Genomic DNA, 22872 nt, shown 5'->3' on the forward strand with positions numbered 1-22872 from the left:
TAGTTGCTTATTGCTTGAGTAAAATTGTTGATAAAGAAATGCATTCTATTTAAGTGTGCATGTGTGTGTGCATTCTCCATTTATGTGACGTTCACGGAGCAAGATCTGCGCCCTTAAACAGTGGCTTTGCTGTTTGTGGTGTTTTGTCAGTTCATTTTCTTGAAAACTACCTTTAAATTCCATCAGGGAATTTTAGTCAAAAATTCTATCTTGCCATCACGAGTGAATTTGGGTTTGTTTGTGGACGAGGATGGTTGTGGGAAGAGCGTGATGGATTTTTGACATTTTAGGAAAGACAATCTTGCCCTGGATGTTAAGAGGGAAAAAAATTGAAACAAGGAATGAATTTAGGGGAAATGATTCTTTAGTTTCTAATGAGAAGTAAGAATTTGAGAAGTGATGTGGTGGGGTGTATTGAGCTGGCAGTTGGTGACTATATCCTTTGACTCAATTTGCTGTCCAGGGTTTAGTTCATAGTTTCCAAATTGGAAAGAAGCCACCTTTAAAACATTTCTTAAAGCATTAAATGTCAGTTTCTTTGGAATTATGGACTGAAACATAAAAGCCTTCTTTGATGTTTATGAATTGGCAAGAAGAGACATTGACAAGAGCTGTTTGGGTTCCTTTTCCCAAAGAAGATTGTACCCCTTGATTTGAGTTTGTGGATTTTCTCTATGTATCCTCTGAAAAACAACAAAAGTCAGCTCTTTACCCACCTTGGGAATAATAGTATATATATGCCTCTTTTGGATAATCTAATTTGCATTGACGTTCTTGAACTACATTTTTAAATAGAACTTGCTAGTGCTAATGATAGAGTGGTGGGTTTTGTTTGCTTTCTTGTTCTTTAAAGATCAGAGGTCTCTAACTGAAAGATTTCCATAACAAAATGAAAGTATATATCATGCTAAATTAAGAGTTCTGAGCACTCCCTCCCCCCAAAAAAATGTCTGGGTGGAATGGGCTGAGAGCTGGGGGGAACATGAGCTAGAAACAACATTCAGTTTTGACATATATTTGCATTTCTGTATCAGATGGTAGTGGTGGTGGTTGCTGTCATTATTGCTATTATTTTTATATTTTTCTTTCTGCTGAGAAAGCTTTTGGAAAAGCCAAGAAAAAATGGTCTCTGATGCCAATGTGCATGATACTTATTTTCCCCCTACCTCCACCCACTGATTGGCAGGTATTCCATTCTGTATTTACCTGACTTGAAATAGTGCTGTTTCTGGCCCATGTAGCAATGAATCAGGGTCATACAGTCTACATGCATGTTCCCCCTACACCCATGGGGGTGGCTGCTCACGTGTGATGTACAAATCTGCTGGCCTTGTGCTGTCAAGTTCCATTTCCTATTGTTCAATCTCTTTGGAAATGATTATGAAGGGAAAGGGGCTGTGAAGGGAGTTCTTGAAATTGTCCTGATCTCAGACCCCAGAGAGTATTATTTAATGGCGTCAGAAGAGGTTTTAAGGCTCAGGGTGTGTGCTCTTGGCTCCGTGTGGGTAAAAGGCTTTTTTTTTTTTTTTTATTATTGTTCTGTTGGTACCATGGTATAAGCATGATCTGGGAAGTTTGCTTATTCTTGGGAATCTGGGAAGATTCTTATTTACTCTTTGGTTCCTTTGTTGGGAGAGGGGCTGAACTGAACTGAACCTGTTTCTTTGCAAAGAGAATCTTGTGATTCCCCAACCCCACCACATACCCTTAGCTCCAGTGGTATTATCTAAAGTAAGCTTATGTTTTGGCTGGGCACTTTGTTTTGAGACACGTTGGACAGGAAAATCTCTAGGCTGGGCAGCTACAGACTTGGGTTCTCTCTGTTGAGAGATTATTTGACATTGGACAATTTTTTTTCTTTCTCAGTGTGTTTGGGGTTCCCTGTAACATTAGCTTTTGGAGATGGTTGGACTAGGTGACCTCCAAGTTATTGCATTTGGTGATTTTGGATGCCCATAGACACTTGAAATCAGAAGGTGATGAACTAGAAAAACAAGTGAAAAGGAAAATGAAATATTTATCAATGGGTGATGGGGTGGGGGAGGAAATACCTGATTGCTGGTATCTGGAGAAACTTAAGTTTTACCTAAGAGATTTTTTACCTAGCTGTGTGGGAAGAAAACTGGACTATAACAGTGGAATGCTTTTTGCTTTTTTTCCCCTTTAAGGTGAGAAGGGTTCTCTAAGGTTAGTCTTTGAGCCAGGTTTGTGGCAAAGTAGTGTCATGAAATACCACAACCTTCACCTCTGGGTGCCTGACAGACCCTTGGCAGAGAACCTTTGGGAATGTATGTGTGTAGGGTGTGTGGCAGTATGTTTGTGGGTGTGTATGTACACCCTTCTGTGTGTGTGGAGGGGAGAGGGTGCACACTCTTGAATGTGGGTGGGGGTTGGTTGTGCTAGGAATGAGGAAAAATAGCAGGGCATGCATTGAGTGTTCCATAGTTCTGAATGGCCTCCTTGTGCTAGGGCCTGTAAGAATTTGACTGGTGCCAGAATGGATGGGTATTTCCCCTACCACTCCTATGCCCCCCCACCCCACAACCCCTTAGGCTAAAGGGGTTGCTTGACTGAGCCCTTCCATCAGTAATTTAGCTGGCAAAATGGGTAAGCATTTTTCAAATTAACTTATCTCTAGGCAAATAAGGGGATGTTGCTAGCCAGATGGCAGGCCACCCAAGAGCAGCTAAAAGGGAGTTTGGGAAGTAGAGAACCAAAGTTGGCAGTATGACTTTTTACTTGTGTGAATCCTAAAGGTTTGGCATTTCTCCTTCAGACTTGTGAGGATATGCAAAAAGAGAAGAGTGGGAGAAAATGAAAAATGCAGCCCAGAGGAGTGGAACCCTCTGCATTTGACTTTTTATTCTTCCCTCTCCTGCCTCTTATCTTCATCTTCTCCCTTCTCCATTTATTTTCCCCCCTGATTCAGCCTCCTCTACCCTGCCCTCATTCCTGCTCTAAGTGGGTGGGTGGTGGAAGAAGGAGGAGTAGGAAGAGAAGAGGGCTTTTCATCTCGGATTGTCCCAACTTTTCCCAACTAAGTTTCTAGTTTCCTTTCCTCTTCTCTGACCTCTTTGGGTAGAGGATAAGCTTTTGCTCTTAGAAAGGACAAAAACTCCAGCTCAGAAATTTTCCCTCCCAGCTCCCCACCAGGGGATTGATGAGCAGCCCTTAACCAGTATCCTAGCAACCTCCTGCTTCACTCAGCTCCTGCTGAGCTCTGGAGCCCACCCTTTAAAGGTCCAGGCACAAAGGCCTCTAGAGAAAGGGAGCTGGAGTCCAGCAGGACTTGGAGAGATGCTTTTGGGGAAGTGGACAAAGAAAAAGCAAGATCCTCATTGCCTGCAAATGCCAGAAAACACATCCACAGAAAGGCGTATGGAGTCTAGCCTCATTCCAGCCATGGGGACTATTGGAAGGCTCCTGGGTTCAAATTCTTTTCTCCTTTCTTCCAAATGCCTTCTTAAGATTAACTGAGTCATTTCACAGTCCACCTTTAGTGCAAGGAAGTCTATAGACCCTGAAAAATATTTTTTTTTTACCCTGACTTTTGGCTGAGGCAGAGAGGAGGTGAAGGGATAGTATGGTGGGAACAAACTGAGCAGTGCTTTTCCCTTACTGAGACAGCCCCTATTTGTCAGAACCTGTAGCAGCTACTTGTGTAGTGTGTCCCAATTTTGTTTGTGGCTTAGGGAACTCTGCTCATGCTGGCTGCAGTGTGGAATTTAGGGGATTTTGTTTCTATGTCATTGGTCTCTGAGTAGTTTCCAAATGGGAAGGCTGGGCAAATTAGGAAGGCTATTTTGATTGTGGGCCTGGTGAACAGGTCTTGGGCCTTGGCTGATTCTCATACACAGGTGTGGGTGGTTAAGTTTTTAGGGAGCTGAGAGATCCTAGTGAGCCTGTGGGTAAGGTAATCTGCCCTGTGGTGAGGCTCAGATTGAGAGTACCTGGCTATGACCAGAAGGCACAGTCTCACAGTTGAAGGGATGGGCCAAAGCATGTCCTCCTAGCCTTTGTCTGTTATCTTGGCCTCTGCTCCCTTTGGCCTGTGGGGTGTTTGCTCTGGACGAGGACATAATTGGGAATTGAACCTATTCTCCCCAAATAACTGCCTTCTCAGAAGATCTCACACAAAGCTTCTGGATCCAGCCCCAGTAGCTTTGCCCCAAGAAGTGGGATGGAGGAGAGGAATTTTATACTTTCTGGCTCTTATTTCTAGTTCTGCAATTTGTTCTAGGCCAACTGAGGCTCTGGCTTTCTAAGAATCCTTAGTCTAAGAATCAAAGCTTAGCTCTTCTGATATCTGTCCAGAGTGTCTCCTGTCATTAGGTGAGTCCAGCTCTCAAGACTTTAGTTAAGCATGCTTTACCCTGGCACCAAAGCATAAAGTGGAAAAGCTATGAAGGGGTAAGTGCCTAGAGGACAGAGAAGACTTGGAATGCAATCCAGTAATGACAGTACTAGTAATCCCTTGTCAGTGCATGGGTTTGTGGAATTTACAAAGCAATTTCACATCTTTTCTAATTTGGTGCATCACATCAACCTTGTGAAGTGGGTAAGGATGTTTGTTATTCCCTGTTTTACAGATGAGGTAAGTAAAGGTCAGAGATATTGGTTGGATGGACATAGGTCTGCCTTTCAAATGGAGAGTGGGGAGAGTCGGAGTTGATCATTCCGAGCTAGTGTGAAGCTGAATGAGGTCAGGTGGAGAGGGAGGTGTGTGAGTCATTCCTGAAGTCATACTATCTTCCTCAGCTTACTCACATTTTTAGTGCTTTTTCATACTTTTCATTTTTATAGCAATTTTGCACAGAATTCCTTATTCAATAAAATGTCTTTTTATCTTGAATATACATCAAAGAGTTTCCTTTAGTTTTATGAAAACTCAGTATTTGGGATCTTTAAGGAGAAAAGCAGTGTGAATTGTTGAAGCTTAAAATACAGAATGTTTTGAAGGAACTGCAGTTTTCATACAATTGTCTTTCCTTTCGAAGTACTTTTATTTTTTTATATTTCTTTAAAAATGTGCTGCCCAGAACTGATTATGCCACTCCAGGTGCTACTTGATCAGAATTAAGTACAAAGTGACTTTGATCTGTCTGTGAAATATCTAATAATATTGCCTTCTATTGGTTCTCAACCCTCCCTGAACATTCAGATCAGTTGGGGAATTTTTAAATATCTGAGCCAGGTCCCCACTCTGAGAAATTCTGATTTAATTGGTGTGAGATAGGTCGCGGGCAGCTTTTTTTCCTAAATTAAAAATTTAAGGCTCCCCAAAGTAATTCAAAAATGTGCAGTCAGCATTAAGGGCCATTGTACTACCTTTTTGGACTATAGGCTCAAACGCTTTGCTGTTTAGTCCAGTCTTGCACTCTGTTGTGGAATTGGTTCTTTGAGGCTTTTTTGAACCAAATTCATTAAATTTTATTTTGTTTGGTTAGTCCATTCTAGCTTTTTATGGGCTTTAAATATTTTTTTCTTTATGCTGTGCAACAAATCAGCAGTCCCTTCTAGCATTGCATTAGTTAAACTTTATTTCCTTAGGTTGGTCTATTCATGCTTTGGGGGTGGGCTAATTTCTTTTTCTTTATGCCATGAAACAGATTAGCAGTTTCTTCTAGCATTCATTATTTGGAAACTGAATAAGTACCATCCAAATTGGTGATTCAAAGAAATGTTCAGTATGATGGGGTTAATTTCACCAGAGCCCCTTCTTGGAGTTACAGTCCATGAATTTTTGTATATATCTGGTCAGCTAGTGCAGAATCCACTGGACTTTGCCGTCATTTATTCTACCAATGTGTTAATGAGGATAATGTGGCATGATAGATTTGTTGTATGCTTTGTAGACATCAAGATGTATGCTAGGTTCATGGTAATCATCTACCAAGCCAATGACCTCATCAGAAAAAGGAGTATGAATCACTTGGCGTCTTAATCCTGGTAAATCTTATTGCAGGCTCCAGAGTTCCCTATTTTATTTTAATACCCATAAACTGTATGTTTCTTTTTTTCTTTTTAACTATGTTTCTTAATTGGGTCCAGGATTTGCTGAGGGCCAGTGCCACAACTGTAAATTCTGTGTACCATCACTTTCTTTTCCCCTTTTTAGAAAAACAAGACATCATAGATGTAGCTTTATTTTTTTTAAAGATTTTATTTATTTATTTGACAGTTAGATAGAGAGCACAAGTAGGCAGAGTGGCAGGCAGAGGGAGAGGGAGAAGCAGGCTCTCCGCTGAGCAGGGAGCCAGACGTGGGACTCGATCCCAGGACCCTAGGATCATGACTTGAGCCAAAGGCAGCCGCTTACCGGACTGAGCCACCCAGGCGCCCCCATAGATGTAGCTTTAAAACAGAATATATTTGATTTTCAAAAAGTTCAGAGAAATCTTTGTGCATGTTTCACTTGGTTGGCTGAATTCTTTTTTTTTTTAAGATTTTATTTATTTATTTGACAGAGAGAGAGACAGCGAGAGAGGGAACACAAGCAGTGGGAGTGGGAGAAGGAGAAGCAGGCTTCCTGCCGAGCAGGGAGCCCGATGCGGGGCTCGATCCCAGGACCCTGAGATCATGACCTGAGCCAAAGGCAGATGCTTAACCGACTAAGCCACCCAGGCGCCCCTTGGTTGGCTGAATTCTTTCTTTTTCCTTTTTTCTTTTCTTTCTTTCTTTCTATATATACCTAAATATATAAAGAAACACACACACACACATATATATATATACATTATTTAAATTCTATTAGCCAAATACAGTACATCATTAGTTTCAAATGTAGAGTTCAATAATTCATCAGTTGCATATAACACCCAGTGCTTGTCATATCACATGCCATCCTTAATGCCCATCACCCAATTACCCCATCCCCCCACCTACCTCCCCTCCAGAAACCCTCAGTTTGTTTCCTATAGTTAAGAGTCTCTTATGGTTGGTCTCCCTCTCTGATGACTTCTCAGCCTGAATTGTTTCTATTAACCCGTGGTTCTCAGCCCTGGCTGCACATTGGAATCACCTGGGAAGTTAACAAAACTAACAATTCCCATAATCTTTGGGGGAGATCCAGTGAGGCCCTGGCATCAATATTTTTTAAAAGCTCCATGAGGTGACAGGAATGTTCAGCCAGGAATGAGGATGACTGCTACATTAAATGGAAATGTCAGATCAGCCCGAATCTAGCTTATCACACACGTGAACAGGCAGCCTTCGCAGATGGTGAGATTTTATTCTAGGATTGTGGGGGCCTTGACGAATTTGAGGGGCTTGTGCCCCTTTGAAAAAGGACTCAACCCTAGAGCGTGAGTGGTCTGGGGACCTATTTGTATTTAAATTTATCAGCTGTGAGATGGTTTGAACCCTTCAGGGAAAAGAGTCAGTCCCTGTGCATTTGCTGTAATAGTGGGGAAGATTCTGTTCATTTGCTGGGTGACCTTGGGTAAATTACTTCTCCCCTCTGACATTTGGATTCCTCATCTGCAAATAAGATTAGGAGGATTAGATAGCTTCAGAGATTTCTTCTGGCTCTAATGATGTGTGCTTACTTTATGATTAATAAAAATGATCAAAATGATTAAGAATATTATTCAAAACCAGCAGGTAATCCACAGATCTCTTATAGCAGGTTTGAAATGCATAAGGTGATTTTGGGGGTAATAGACTTGCCTTCCTAATTATATTTGGCTTAGGTTTCTTCTAAAACACTCAACTATAGGTTGTATTCATTGAGCACACAGTGGCTGCCCAGCAGGGAAGGGAGCCCTACAGAGAGCTGAGTGGCAGTGGAATGCCAGTTTGAGATTTAGCAGTCATTAAAAAAACATGTTGCGTGGATAATTGAGATCTGCCTCTTATAGATAAAATATCAGTCTCATTGGTCTGGGAAAGGAGGAAAGGGGCTGGCTGTTTTGACAGCCCAGGACCCCTTCCTGTGGTATTTTAAGTAGCCATTTATTTACTTAATACTAATACTGTTAATAAGAATTTTAACAAATAAAGTTCCCTAGTTATTTCATTGGCTACATCCAAAACCTGGAAGTAGTTGAGGAAACTGAGGCATAAAGAGATTAAGTGACTTACTCAAGGTCACACAGTTCAGGAAGTGGTAGTTCTTGACCTAGAACTACCTCTTGATATCACATTCTGCAGTTCTTCCAGTGTAGCCTACAGAGTGGACCCTGGTCAGAATGTGGTCATGACTCAGAATTGAAGAGGTTCCACTAACATAGAGCAGAACTCAGGAGGGAGCTTAAAAGAAAGGGGAAAAGGGCCACCCTGGAGGAAAAGGAAACATTAAGGGAGGGATGTGTTTAAGGTAAGTTCTTTCTTGCCCTTACCATTCTTCTGTGCTAGTTTCCCCCTGACAAAAATTGGCCATTTGGTCTTTGAGCATCAAGGTTAAGAGTTGGTAGCAGAGAGAGAAAGTTATGCATCCATGGCAGAGACACAGTGTATGGAAGGCAGATCTTCAGTAAGAAATAAAAACACTGGAAGTGGCCTTGGGGTCCCTGGAAGCAAGCCATGGCTCTGTTCCTACCTTGTTGCCAGAACTTGATCAAGGCCCTTCCCCACTTGCCTCAGTTTCCAAGTCATTAAAATGAGGAGTGGACTCAATAGAAGATCCATGTTCTCAAATGAAATTTGAACCAGAAACTTCTATACGGAACAGGAAAAAGCAGAACTAGTATGGTTGAAATGGGCCTAGGATGAGGTGGAGGACAGAGTCTAGAATTTCAGGTAATCATGTTGCCAGTGTAGACCTTAGTCATTAGGGGAATTGGGATTAGGAGAGTGGGGATGACTCTGCCCAGTGCAGACAGACTGCTTGGAAGATAGGACAACTTTGGGTGGGAGAGGGGGTTCAGGCAGAGATAAGAATACCTTGGAGATCTGCAGCATGCCTCTCCCTTTTCTATTTCCTATTTTACAAGTGAGAAAATTAAGGGAAAGGGGACTTGTCCAAGGTTTCAGTGATGGGCCTGGGATCCTGATTCTTCAAATCAGGCCTTTATCCTCTGTAACCTGCTACCTCTGCTATAGGATGCTGGCTCAATGCTCCTTTGGCTGGATCAGAGACCTGAATGCACTCTCAAGTCTGGCTGGAGAAAGCAAGCTGACAGAGAAATTGGGAGAACAGTAGTATTATATAACCTCCCGGAGGGGAGCAGGCTTGTCAGCAGCCCTTGGGGTACCAGGCAGTGAGATGAGGGACAAGGAATCCTAGAATCTCCTGCAGACTACATTAGTTCTCCTGAGGGAGGGAGCCCTGGATGCAGCCCTGTGTTGTGCAACCATCTACCCTCAGGGCCCAGAAGAGGCCAGCACTGCATATCCATAGCCAGCTCTGGGAATAGTTCTGGCAGCTCGGATCTCTCTGCCTGACTGCCTTCATTAGAGGAGGGGGAGCCATGCACCTCCATGCCCAGCTGCCTGCAGGAAGGATGTGCTAAGAGCCCACCCTCCACCCCCTCAGAATGTGGTGTCTAAAGACAGCAGCTACTTTTAGCTGTACCTCCCACAGCCTCTCCTCCGCCCACTCTCTTCTTTCCTCCTCCCTCTGTGAACCCTGCTGGTTGGCAGGAGGGCTGGGCAGTAGTGGGTGCTTTGGTATTAGGAAAGAGGCGGGCAGGGGAGAGCCAGGCATCCCTAGGAGAGGCTGTGGTAGACCTAGTATAGTGGGAGGGCTCAGAACAAAGGCAAATTATGAGACTGTTTTGTGCTTAGGGCCCAAAGGGAGTGGAGGGACTTACTAATTTCCTTTGCACTTGGAACCAGCAAGGTGCTTGTCTTTAATAATCTAGGCTGAACTGCACAGGAGGGCTCAGGAAGATTTATGGGACACTGCACATAGACACCTTCTGTACTTGGATTTAGAGAAAGGCAACTGGGGCTAGTGATCCTCACTTGATTCTTGACTGTCCCTCTTGAACATTGTCTTACACTGATCATTGGGTTTTACAAATTATCTCACTTGATCTTCTCTGTGGCCCTGTGAAATAGGAAGGGCAGGGATTATCATTTTACAGATGAGAAAAATGAAGCTCAAAGAGTTATTGTCATATAACTGATCTCGGCTCAAGCTCTGGAAGTTATAGTGCCATTTAAAGTCATTCCAGACAGCTATACCTTCTAGAAAAGGGGTATTGCAGCTGTTCTCAATCTAATTCCCTCATTGTGGAGGCTGGAAAACTAGGCCCAGAAGGAGAAAGGACTCGCCCAAGGAAACACAGTATGTTTGTAGTAGTACTGGAACTAGAACATTGCCTAGCAAAGATATGAGTTCCTGGACCCGTGACTTACAAGCTGCTCTTGCCTTTCAAGGTTAGTGAGGGAAATCTGTATGGTGTGATGGGAAGCAAAGGGTCACTGAACTAGTAATCTGTCATTTTGTAGCTCTGTGACCTTGGGCAAAGTACTCAGCCTCTCTGAGTTAGTTTTCTTTTCTGTTAATTGGGGCTGAAAATCCCTGAGAACTCTCTGGGGCAGAAATCTCTGTGTGACTGCTATAATGAAGGGAACTGACACTCAGTAGCCCTTTATAAAGGTTTGTTAATGAAAGACACATGAATTAAGAGAGGCTGCAAATATGAACTCAGTCATTGGGTGACCTTGAACAAATACCGTTGTTTTTTTGCCTTATTTCTCCATCACAGCATGAAGGACTCTTTTTTTACTTCCCTCCCTTGAAAGTATAAAAGTCCTATGACCTGGCTCATGTCTTGGGTCTTTGGTGGAAAGCTGGAATTTTTTTTATATATATATAGGAAGCTTTCTTTTATTTACCCTCAGCTCCATCTCCCCCACCAGGCCACACACATATTGCTATGAATAGCAGACTAGCGTTCTCTCTCCCTGTCTCCTGCAAAGCTAAAAGAGGAGCTTGGAAGAAAGCCAGAATTAACTGTGTTTTTATTTAGTGCCTTCTCAAGTCCATCAAGCCAGAACCATCTAGGCACTTGGCAATTAAAAATCAATTCTTGGCCCCCAGTTTCTTGGCTAGGATTTGTGATGAGCATTACTAGGTTTTCATGATATGATTAAGAGTTGTGTTAGAAATTGCAGGCTTCTGACAAATGACCTACTTAGAACAAATCAACACTCTTCACCTTTGTCTGCATTATTTTATTTGGAAAATTTTCATTGCTCCAGGGGGCAGGGTGAGAAGATAAGGACTATTGTATAGTCCTGCCACACTGGCCTTTTCTCCACAACTCTATGAGGTGAGCAAGGCCAGGATTATTTCCCATTTTATGACTAAAGAAATTGAAACTCAGAGAATTGCTCATATTGACTCAGATCAGTGCTGCCTCTTAAAAGCAGTGGTGTGCAAGGAAGAGCTTAGCATGTAGTTAGCTGTTATCAACCTACCCATACCAAGTGGCCTTGGGCAAGGAGATTGTTCTAAAGATGCCTTCTGTACTTTGCTTCTATCTAGGTCTTGTTATAAAAGTTAGTGAGCAGCAGATAAAACCAGCAGGTGCCACTAGATAATTCTGGCTAGGTTGGCATTGAACTAATTGGCAATTCAGATACATCTATTTGACCTATGGTGTGTCCACTCAAATATATCATCCAGGGATGCATGAGAGGCCTTGCCAAATGCAGAAGGGTGGCCCTAGATTTTATGGCCCTTCATGTTCAGTTTGGAAGTTTTCTTTCTGTGAGGTATATTTGAGATACACATGTGGAGTACACTTTCACACTGACATGCTTGGAGCACATATATTCAGTTAACTATGGAGTATACTCACACTTGAGCATATTCTCTACAGGCAGGGTATACACACAAAGACACACATGATGCATGCTTATGCAAATTTATATGTGCAGATACATATGCATGCATATAAAGCACAACTGCACACCCAAATACACATAAGGCATGCTGAGATGTACATTCAGATATGCTCCTACCCCCAGGACATACACTCCTATCCCTGAAATACACTTTTAAGGATTTACTTGGACAAACCACCCTCCCCGCAGGAGACACATTTGAACATACCTATGGTACACACTCATATGCCCAACACATCCCTGTGGGTCATACTCTGATCCAGAACATATGCTACCCTTAGGACCAGCTTACTGTCCCAATTTTCAAATGGACACAACAGGGCACTGGCCCCATCTGGTGGGTCTTTATCAGTTTGCTCTGGCTCTCCCTTCCTTTATCCCTGAAATCAGGCTTCAGAGGGCAGTGAGCTCAGGAATAAAATGGATACTCAAGATGGCATGTGTTATAGCAGGCTCTTCAAGGCAAACAAAATTTACAACTGAGCCCTCAGATGTTGAGCTAATAAGCAGATGGAGAAGAATGGAGAAGATAAATTGGCATTGATCAGTGCAGAAAGCTTGAGCCTGCTCCTCCATCCCCAATTTACTTAACAAACCACTATGGAATGATTTGATTGTGAATAATGTCCTAGAAAACCTAAAGTAGGGGTGCCTGGGTGGCTCAGTTGTTAAGCGTCTGCCTTCGGCTCAGGTCGTGATCCCAGGGTCCTGGGATCGAGCCCCACATCGGGCTCCCTGCTCCGCGGGAAGCCTGCTTCTCCCTCTCCCTCTGCCCCTGCTTGGGTTCCCTCTCTTGCTGTGTTTCTCTCTCTGTCAAATAAATAAATAAAATCTTAAAAAAAAACCCTAAAATAACTGAATATTAAAGTACATTTTTTTTTCCTTAGGAATGAGGTAACAACTTGGCCAGAGTAAGTATATCTAAGTTGTGGGTGGAAGGATGCATAAGGGTGGTGCAGAGCCCCAACTTCTCCTGGGTCAGTAGTGGGTAGAGAAAACAACCACATTCTTTTTTTTTAACTTTTATTTGCATTTATTTTATGCAGAATTTACTATTTACTCCCAGATCATAAGTTTTTGTTTCTTCAGTTTCTTCTGGGATATCTTTTTCTTCTGTGCAACCTCCTCTTCTGGTTTAAGAACAATCTGCTCTTTTTCAGTAAGGATCATCTCAGTGTGGCAGGGAGAGCTCATATATGGGTTAATCCAACCTTGAGCCCTGCAATTTCTATGCTGCATCTTGGGGGAGTCGTGGGGTTTGTTCACCTGGGTATGCTCAATGACCAGAGAATCTGCATCTAAACCCTTAAGCTTGGCATTACTCTCTGCATTTTTAAGCATGTTCAGTAAAGATTCAGTACTCTTTTTGGGCCACTGGCCCTGTGTCCAGCTCCACTGTTTGGCATGGGCACACCTCACCTACCAACTACACCACTGTAGCGATGGAATGGCACCCATTGCTGCTGCAAAATGATATCCTTCAGATCTTGGTGACTTTTCAGATGTGCATATCCTTGATTGCCTGGGCAGTTTCATGTATGTTCTTGAAGTGAACACAAAGATTTGAACCTCTTGCTTTGCTTGATTTTTTAGGGTTTTCTGGATCAAATGAATAGTGAACCATTTTCAGAGATCACCTCAGGCCTCTTGAATAGCCACATTCTTAATGACCACAGCCCTGCCCCTAGGCACAACCACTTGAACCATCTGGCCCCATTAATGAGGACCTGCTATTTTTAGAGTTTCTCAAGCTTGAAACCAGGTTGGGATGTCCTGGGGAGGCCTTTCTCACCTTTAGTAACCAAAGGCTGGAGCTGGAAGGAGAGAACCCTAGATTGGGTCTGGATTGAAGGGTATGAAGCAGTGAACAGGTAGCTAGAGTGTGCCAGGTTTGCCCTGGCAGACCTCAGAGCAGCAGCCTCAGAGCCTGAGCAGGATACTGTTGACTGTGACAGCCTTATGCTCATTTCTCAACTTTGGACTTGAGATCAAGAAACATGAATTCCAGTTACTACTCTGCAACTTAGAGTGTGCCTTAGTCAGGTTTCCCTCCTCTGTCTGGGTCTTATTTGGTCTCTAGGCAAAATAGCCAGTATATCCCTCAGATGCTGGCAAGATTCAGATAGACAAAGAGTTGAGAAAATGCTTTGCAGATGTTCTTACTCTTCACCCACAAAGCTGTACCCCCATCCCTAAGCTAGTCTCGCCCACCAACAACCAGGTCTGACCCCTATTACAGTAGCCATAAAAAGAAAAGGGGGTCAAGGGAAGGAAACCTCATGGTGTCTGGTTGAGCAAAGTCATGCTGGGGTCACCGTCACCCTTACAGATATTTTTCAATGCTAGGTCAATCCTTTCCTGGAAAACAGGTTTGCAATATTTAGGTGATCATATAGTTTTGGCTCTTCAGAAACCCTAGGCAGTGAGGAAAAGCGGAGGACATCAGGATCAAGGACTTCTTCCTAAACTAGGAAAAGAAGGTCAGACCATCTATACCTGCCACCTGCCAGAGGAAGCAACTTGGAATGGCAGTTCTGACCCCGAGACAGTGCCTTATGCCATTTTGTGCTCAGGGTCATTCCACCTGCTTTGTTGAAGGGGGTGGGTCAGGAACTACACTATGTAGCTCAAGTTCAGATTTCTCTTCACCCCATACATTGTGGGCAAAGTTCTTCTAAGCCTCAGTTTTCTGGTCTGTAAAATGGGCTTAACTGTAAATCTCAGGATTGTTGGGTGCAAGAATTCATCATGGCAAAGGATGAGAAAAGTGCCTTGTAAAATGTTGAACATGTTTTGCTGCTGTTTGGATTGTTAATAATCTACCCAGGTCATTTTTACAGGTAGTTTAGAGGTAATTCAGGAGCTTGTCTTTGCTTTATTTCTCACTCCTTAACCCTGTCCTTCTTTTAAGCCAGTACTGGCTCCATTTTACAGATGGGGATACTGAGGCCCAGAAAAGGGAGGGACCAGCCTGATGATGTTGGATTAGGCAGTGGTAGATTCAGGATTTGAAACCATACTTTCAGATCTATTTAGTATTTTCTATAGCCCCAAGCTACCAGCCAGAATTCCAGTGCTAAAGGAAGCTGCCAGTGGTGGCTTAAGTTAATATATGTTAAAAATTTAGGTTTGTCTCTGATACATAGCAATGAAGTTGGGTGGGCGTGGTATCTGGGGCCCAGCCTTCCCCAGCAGTACCCTGCTTACCCACAAGAGGCACACTGAGTGACCTTTCATCCCTTCTACAGCAGCTCATGCCCTACTCTTCTGCGTGTTGGAAGCAGTGAAGCATTGGAGAAGATGCTAAGCTGTTGTGAGACGGAATTGTGCTGCCCATTTAAGCTACTTCAGAAGGGTCCCTGAAGGCACTTGATCCATCTTGGCTACCCCCACCTCCTCACAGCTTCCAGGGTACAGAAGCAGGGTACAGAAGCTTTGTGTGGCCGACCTGCATAAGGGTTTAGGTCAAAAGGTATCTGAGAAAATGTTTGAGGGCCTTGATCTGTGGAGTATTTTGCCAACTCTTGAGGGATAAAATAGTGCAAATCCAAGAACCAAAGCTGGGAAAGTCCCTTGAGACTGTCTTGGCTGATTCTCACCTGGCCTTGATGTGGACATTAAATCTCAGCTGGGCTGACTTTTTGTCACTTAGTGTGCTTTTCCTTGTACACCACAGACTCTTGAGCTGGGCCAGATTTCCTGGAGCCTTTGTAGCTTGTTTATTTTTGCCTTTCTGAGCCCAGGACAGATACATTGAGACTGATTGGTGAGAAGAAGGAGATGAAATAATCTGTGGAGCTCATGCCTTCGGTGCTAGACATTGGGGAAGATGGCCTTTTGTGTCTTTCTTCATCTGTCCTGCTGCTAATACGTTATTTTCCTCTGGCCCCCTGATAGGCTGTAGGAACCTAATTGAAAGTGTTGTTTTTCACTTGTGCTACTAAAACCTATAGGATGACTATGGTACTGTCCTTTCTGGGGGATTAGACAGTTTCTGGGGTGGGGAAACTAGAGGGAAAACAAGAGAGAGACACCTTCTGTTCTTCAAGTTTGAGAGCCCAAAGAGGTGGATAGGGAAGAGTGAGCTGCCAAAGTCCTGCCAAGAAGCAGCCACAAAGTTTCCCCAGCTCTCTTGACCCTAGACACCTCATTTTTATTATTTTATTTTTGAATAGGAAATACACTCACATGGTTAAAATCCAAAAGATATAAGTGGGTGCACAGTAAAAAGTCTCCCTCCTGCCCCTCCCCTCCAGTCACTTGACTTCCTCTGCAGAGGCCACCAGTGAGTCCTTCCACAGAAATAATCTATAGGATATATAAGCATATATGGATATATTCATTTTTTTCTTTTTTATGGTAATATATTCACTGTTCTATGCCTTGCTGTACCATGGATGTTCTTTGATCCTGTGGGGCATGAGGATGTGCTGTGGAGAGCAGAGGTTAAGAGCACTGGTTCGAGAGTAAAACTATGCATTTTGGTTCTGGTTCTATGTGACCTTCAGCAATCACTTCATCTCTTCAAACCTTGGTTTCTTCATTTTTAAAATGGGGATCAAATAAGTTAGTATATGTAAAAGCTTAGATTTACCTCTGACACATAGTAAGCACTCAGCCATTTTTTATTATTAGAAGAAAAACATTGTACTGTGAGTCAGGAGATCTAGGTTCTCTTTTGGCCTCTGCTCCAGGGATAGCTGAGTGATTTCCTTTGGCTTCCTTTGAGATGTTTTCTCATCTTAAAAATGTAAGGTCTCATTCCTACTCTGCTTATCTTCTAGAGTTTCTAGGAGGATCCAGTGAGCTCATGGATGTTAAATGATGTGAAAGCAACTTAGAAACTGTAATGTGCTAAGCACATGGAAATGGTGCTACTTAACTCTTTTCATAGAAGCTACTTTGGATAACTTGAACCCAATGGCCTGAACTGGATGGAGAAGGCATTGCCCTTTCTGCTGGCAGTAGAACCCAAAGGCCATCCCTGAACTGGAGCTCTATTCTGAGTGGAGGTAGTTCATGGCAAAAATTCAAGAGTCAAGTTTTGTCTTTTGACATTTTTTATCTCACTGCATACCTCTTCTGAATTCCTTGTTTCCATGTTTTCTTTGCCTCCCCTCTGTTCCTTTTACCTCCCCTCTGTCTCTTGTCAAAACCTGCTTTTATTTTATTTTCAAATTTTTTAATTTAAATTCTAGTTAGTTAACATATAGTGTAATATTGGTTTCAGGAGTGGAATTTAGTGATTCATCACTTACATATAATACCCAGTGCTCATTATAACAAGTACCCTCCTTAATTACACATAACCCATTTAGCGCATCCCCCCACATCCCTCCATCAACCACCAGTTTGTTCTTTATTGTTAAGAGTCTGCTATGGCTTGCTTTCCCCGCTCTCTCTCTCCCTTTTTTTTCCTCTTCCCATATGTTCATTTGTTTTCTTTCTTAAATTCTACAAATGAGTGAAATCATATGGTATTTGTCTTTCTCTGACTGACTTATTTCACTTAGCATAATACACTCTAGCTCCATCCATGTCATTGCAAATGGCAAGACTTCATTTCTTTTGATGGCTGAGTAATATTCCACTGTGTGTGTGTGTGTGTGTGTGTGTGTGTGTGTGTGTGTGTGTGTGTGTGTGTGTGTGTGTATCGCATCTTCTTTATCCATTCATCAGACGATGGACATTTGGGCTTTCTCCATAGTTTGGCTATTGTGGACTTTGCTGCTATAAACATCACATTGCATGTACCCCTTTTAATGTGTATATTTGTATCCTTTGGGTAAATACCTACTAGTGCAATTGCTGGGTCATAGTGTAGTTCTACTTTTAATTTTTTGAGGAACCTTCATACTGTTCTCCAGAGTGTCTGCACCAGTTTGCAATCGCACCAACAGTGTAAGTGGTTTCCCCTTTCTCTGCATCCTCCCCAATACCTGTTTTTTCCTGGGTGATTAATTTTGCCATTCTTACAGGTGTGAGGTGGTGTCTCATTGTAGTTTTGATTTGTATTTCACTGATGATGAGTGATGTTGAGCATCTTTTCATGTGTTTGTTAGCCCTCTGGATATCTTCTTTGAAAAAATGTCTATTCATGTCTTCTGCCCATTTCTTAACTGTATTGTTTGTTTTTTGGGTGTTGAGTTTGTTAAGTTCTTTATATATTTTGGGTACTAACCCTTTATCAGATATGTAATTTGCAAATATCTTCTCCCATTCCATAGGCTGCCTTTTAGTTTTGTTGATTGTTCCCTTCACTGTGCGGAAGCTTTTTATTTTGATGAATCCCAATAGTTCATTTTTGCTTTTGTTTCCTTTGCCTCCAAGTGATGGGTCTAGTAACAAGTTGCTACAGGCGAAGTCAAAGAGGTTGCTGCCTGTGTTCTCCTATAGGATTTTAGTGGTTTCCTGTCTCACATTTAGGTCTTTCATCCATTTTGAATTTATTTTTGTGTATGGTGTAAGAAAGTAGCCCGGTTTCATTCTTCTGCATGTTGCTGTCCAGTTTTTACCAACACCATTTGTTGAAGAGACTCTTTTTTCCATTGGATATTCTTTCCTGCTGTGTTGAAGATTAGTTGACCATACACTTGTGGGTCCATTTCTGTGTTTTCTATTCTGTTTGATTGATCTGTGTCTGTTTTTGTGCCGTACCATACTGTCTTGATGGTTATACCTTTGTAATACAGCTTGAAGGCCGGAATTGTGTTGCCTCCAGCTTTGCTTTTCTTTTTCAGTATTGCTTTGGCTATTTGGGGTCTTTTGTGCTTCCATACAAATTTTAGAATTGTTTGTTCTAGCTCCATGAAAAATGCTGGTAGTATTTTGATAGGGATTGCATTAAATGTGTACATTGCTTTGGGTAGTATAGACATTTTAACAATGTTATCCTTCCAGTACATGAGCATGGAATGTCTTTCCATTTCTTTGTGTCCTCTTCAATTTCTTTCATCAGTGTTTTATATTATAGTTTTCAGAGTACAGGTTTTTTATCTCTTTGGTTAGGTTTATTCCTAGGGATCTTATTGTTTTTGGTGCAATTGCAAATGGGATTGATAGCTTGATTTCTCTTTCCACTGCTTCGTTATTAGTGTATAGAAATGCAACAGATTTCTGTATGTTGATTTTATATCCAGCATCTTTGCTGAATTCATGTATTCTAGCAATTTTTTGGTGGAGTCTTTTGGGTCATGTCTGCTCAGATATGAAATTATTTAGTTATGGGTGATAGCAACACCCAGGTTAAAGCTGAAATCAGCTTTCATATCTGAGCAGACATGACACTCTCTATGTAAAAAACCCAAATGCCATCCCTCCTAGGCCTTGAGGGTGGGTCTGATTGTGCTTCACTTGTGTCCTCTTTGACAGCTTAAGTTTAGATGTTGCATCTCTCTGCCAGAAGGCAGGCCAACTCAGCCAGTTTTTCCCCTGGGGCCTGGTCCAGTGGCTGTTCACCAGACATCCCTGCCATCCACCCATCCACTATTTACCATGTCTGCTGGGAACCCAGGATTGTGCTAGACTTTGATAGAAACATGGCCCATCCCTGAACAGGAATCACTGCTGACAGGGACCAAAGGCACTGCTTAGTAGCCTTGGCCAATGTATTTTCTCTCACTGTGAGCCAACAGGCAGAGGAAAATCAATAAGCCACTGGAAACCATCTTCTACTTTCTGATGGGCTGTTTAAATGAAGATTTCCTTTTGGGTTGTAAGGACTCCCCAGGAGAATATTACATTCTCTTTGGAAAGGCTGAGTCTTTGCAAATCTGTGTCCTGGGTGGGCATACTCAATAGACTTCAAGGTGGTTTAAATTGATTGAAATATATTTATTTTTCCTTTCTGTTCTCCAGATATAGGAGCAGGTCAAAATGCTCCTATAAATGCTGTTCCTGTTCTTACCACCTTAGAGCAGATGGCCACATTTAAAGACCACATTAGAACCATTACTTCAAACCTATCTCTTCCTCTGCTCCTCCCCCCCCCACCTACAGCCCTCCTTCCCCTACAATACTTTAACACGACATCTGTCAAATGGATTAAAAAAAATGACTTTCCTTTCTTCTCTCTGCCTTGCCCACCCACCCTCTGGCTGTGGTGTTGATGAGTATAGAACTATGCATGTGGGAGGCATGGAGGACAGATTCATCATGTAGTTCTAGCCCCCTCCCCCTCCCCTTCTGTAAACCTAGAGGAGCCCCACCCCCACCACTTCTCAGGAAACTCCAAGGCTGGCGTTCAAGTCACAATCCAGGAAAAGTTAAGGATCCCATGGGTGGTCCCAATAGAACCACATAAAGCAATTCAAGAACCCAGGTGCAGAGCCCTAGATAGGTCTGGGTCATCTCAGGGATTGGGAGCTTCTTGAGCTCCCTGCCTCTTCCCTAGGCCTGGCCTGGCCATCTCTCAAGGTTTGAAGGCAACAAAGAGACCCCAATGGATGGCTGGAACTTAGTACCCACAGCAAGTCCAAGAAGAAGATCACAATACCCAGGGCAGGAACATTTTGGAGATGGAGGCCAAGCTGACTCAAGAGACAGGTGGGGTCAGGGTAACCTCCAGTTTGGGAGGTATGCTTCAGACTCAACTCATCGAGAGAGAATTGCTGAGTCATTTTTTGTTTATTTGTTTTACTAATAATTTGTCTCTTAGAATATTAGAGTCTGACTTGAATAGATTGAGCACAGCTCTTGGAAATTGTTTCTAGACTATAGCATAGAAACATACTGCAAAGATTTTTCCATTAGGGCTGTTGGGAGCCTCAGGGCTGAAGATCAGGGCAGGGGTGGGAGGGAGTAGGGGTTCAAGAGAGCAGGTGCAGATAGCCTCTCAAGGCAGACTGGAAAGATCCTCCTGGACAAGTTACTGTAACTCCTTGGCCTGCCTGGAATCCAATACAAGGAGAAGCCAGGAGACAGTTTCAGAGATTCTGGTTTCTTCCGAATGATCCAGTGTAGTAAGAGGAAATTCTTGTATTTCAAACTTTGGCTCTAGTAAGTTTAAGACACTTGTTTCAATATGATGTATGATTCAGGATCACTTGGGCTGCTTTTTATACATTCTCTGGTGATTCTGAGCAGCAGGTCTGTGGGCCACACATTGAAAGATTGGTCTAATGGGTTCGAGACACCTGGGTGATGCCAAAAGATCCCAGAATAACTTGACAGTAACTACTATTTCCAATGTTTTGGACATTCAAGCTTATGTTTATCAGATTGGGAGGTGCTCTGGGTGGGATACTTCTCTAGCCAACAGGATCATGGTTGGTTGGTGGTCCAGAAACATGTGTTCTCTGTGATCTGTCCAATCCTTGACCTATTTGGCTGCATTTTCTCTAAAGGACTCATTTCTTCAACAAGACCAAACTCTTAACATCATGAACTTTGGAGAAGTAGCTGGGTCTCACTTCATTAACTCCTCGGCCTATTAGGTTGAGCTAGTGCCTGAAGTTTCGTATCAGAAGAGTCCATTGCTAAGGTCCAGACCAAAAAGTAACTCCACTTCTTTCATATATGTTTGGTCACTGTTACAGCTAAGATCACATGTACCTTCTTTGGAAGAAGTACAGAAAGGTATTGTCCTTTGTCTATAATGAATGAGAAAATGTCCTTCATACCTTAGGAAGCTTATCTGGGATTCCCAAACTATCAGGTCCTAACAGGTATGAGTTGGCTTGTGACCAAAGTACATATTGGCCTTTGGTTCATGTGATCCATCTTACTCTTGCTGAACCCGACTCCCATCTAGGCTCACCTTTCCAAATCAAGCCAGTCCAGCTGGGTTTTGTGTCTGTCAGGTGTTGCTGAAACTAACCATAGATCTTTCATTTTCTTTTCTTTTTCTTAATGTATTTATTCTAGGGAGAGGGAGGAGAGAGAGTGAGAGCATGAGCCAGGGGAGGGGTCAGAGAGAGAGGGAGAAGCAGACTACCCGCTGAGTAGGGAGCCCAACGTAAGACTAGATCCCAGGAACCCTGGGATCATGACCGGAGTCGAAGGTAGACGCTTAACTAACTGAGCCACCCAGGCGCCTCAGATCTTTCATTTTCTTAAAGTGAAAAATGGATGGTACAATGGGACATTGAAGGGAATCCGGTGCTCAATGACTCACAAATCACATGAACAAAGTAGGAAAAAATTATCATGTCATGAAAAGATGATATTTGCATACTTCCTTTCAGTACATTTAGAGCCATCATCACTTGAATTAATTAATTATTCTGCTCAGATATGAAATTATTTAGTTATGGGTGATAGCAACACCCAGGTTAAAGCTGAAATCAGCCAGGTGTGAACTATTAAGTCATAGGGAAAAGAAAAATCAATTCTTGGGATTTAAAAAATATTCATAGTGGTGTTCTTCTTACCTGCCATCTTTTCTCCTTTCCCTGATGACCATCAAGCACCTGTGCACATCTTCAGCAAAAACCAGCAGCCCACCCCACAAGCCACCTGGCCATAAATTCTATCAACAATAGACTGTCCTATAGACCACCTGGTACATATTATGTAAATAATTTTCTTAGCCCCATAGTATGTTCCGCAACCTGACAGAGATGCTAATTCTGTTGTTGTGATCTGCCTCAGAACCTGCCTAATTTTAAGGCTCAGGTTGTAGAGGCTAAAAACAATAAAGCAGATTGTTTAGATCTACTCTTCACAATTGTACACTCTGGTTGTTTGGAGAATAACACTCTGGTTGACAACTTGAATAAATCCATATTGCCTTATTTTCTTATCCTATGTAGAAATTAGTGAAAGAGGCAAAGGGAGAAAGGATACAAACTGGAGTCATCAGGTGAGGGATTAATGAACAGGCGGGTCAAGATCACTCAGCTAGCAAGAGGCAGCATAGCTACAGTGTTCCTGTACTTAACCATGGCTAAGGCTTTGGCTGAATCAGAGGCACGGAGGTAGGAGTACATCTGCCTGCAAGAGGATCACTTTGGCCAGAGTGGAAGGTCCCTGTCAGGGTAAAGATAAGGGTTGGATCCATAAGTGGGACTTTGAAAGATTGACAGGAGAGAGTTGTTGAGGCTTCTTGAGTGTGGATAATTGTACCAGCAAGGA

General features: G+C 42.7%; 1 protein-coding gene across 10 annotated transcripts in view; it reads left to right on the top strand.

The window, feature by feature from the left end:
* ARHGEF9 (Cdc42 guanine nucleotide exchange factor 9) overlaps positions 1–22872 on the top strand; it is a 234645-nt gene that overhangs the window by 50787 nt on the left and 160986 nt on the right. The window contains exon 1 of one of the 10 annotated variants that reach the window (XM_027609068.2): positions 16615–16811. The exons of the other annotated variants lie outside the window; for them this stretch is intronic. The gene's annotated coding sequence lies outside the window, so the exon portion shown is untranslated. Of the gene's footprint in view, positions 1–16614; positions 16812–22872 lie in introns of those variants that run through there. 10 annotated transcript variants of the gene reach the window in all.

Source organism: Zalophus californianus, chromosome X, assembly GCF_009762305.2.
Source record: "Zalophus californianus isolate mZalCal1 chromosome X, mZalCal1.pri.v2, whole genome shotgun sequence".
NCBI lineage: Eukaryota > Metazoa > Chordata > Mammalia > Carnivora > Otariidae > Zalophus > Zalophus californianus.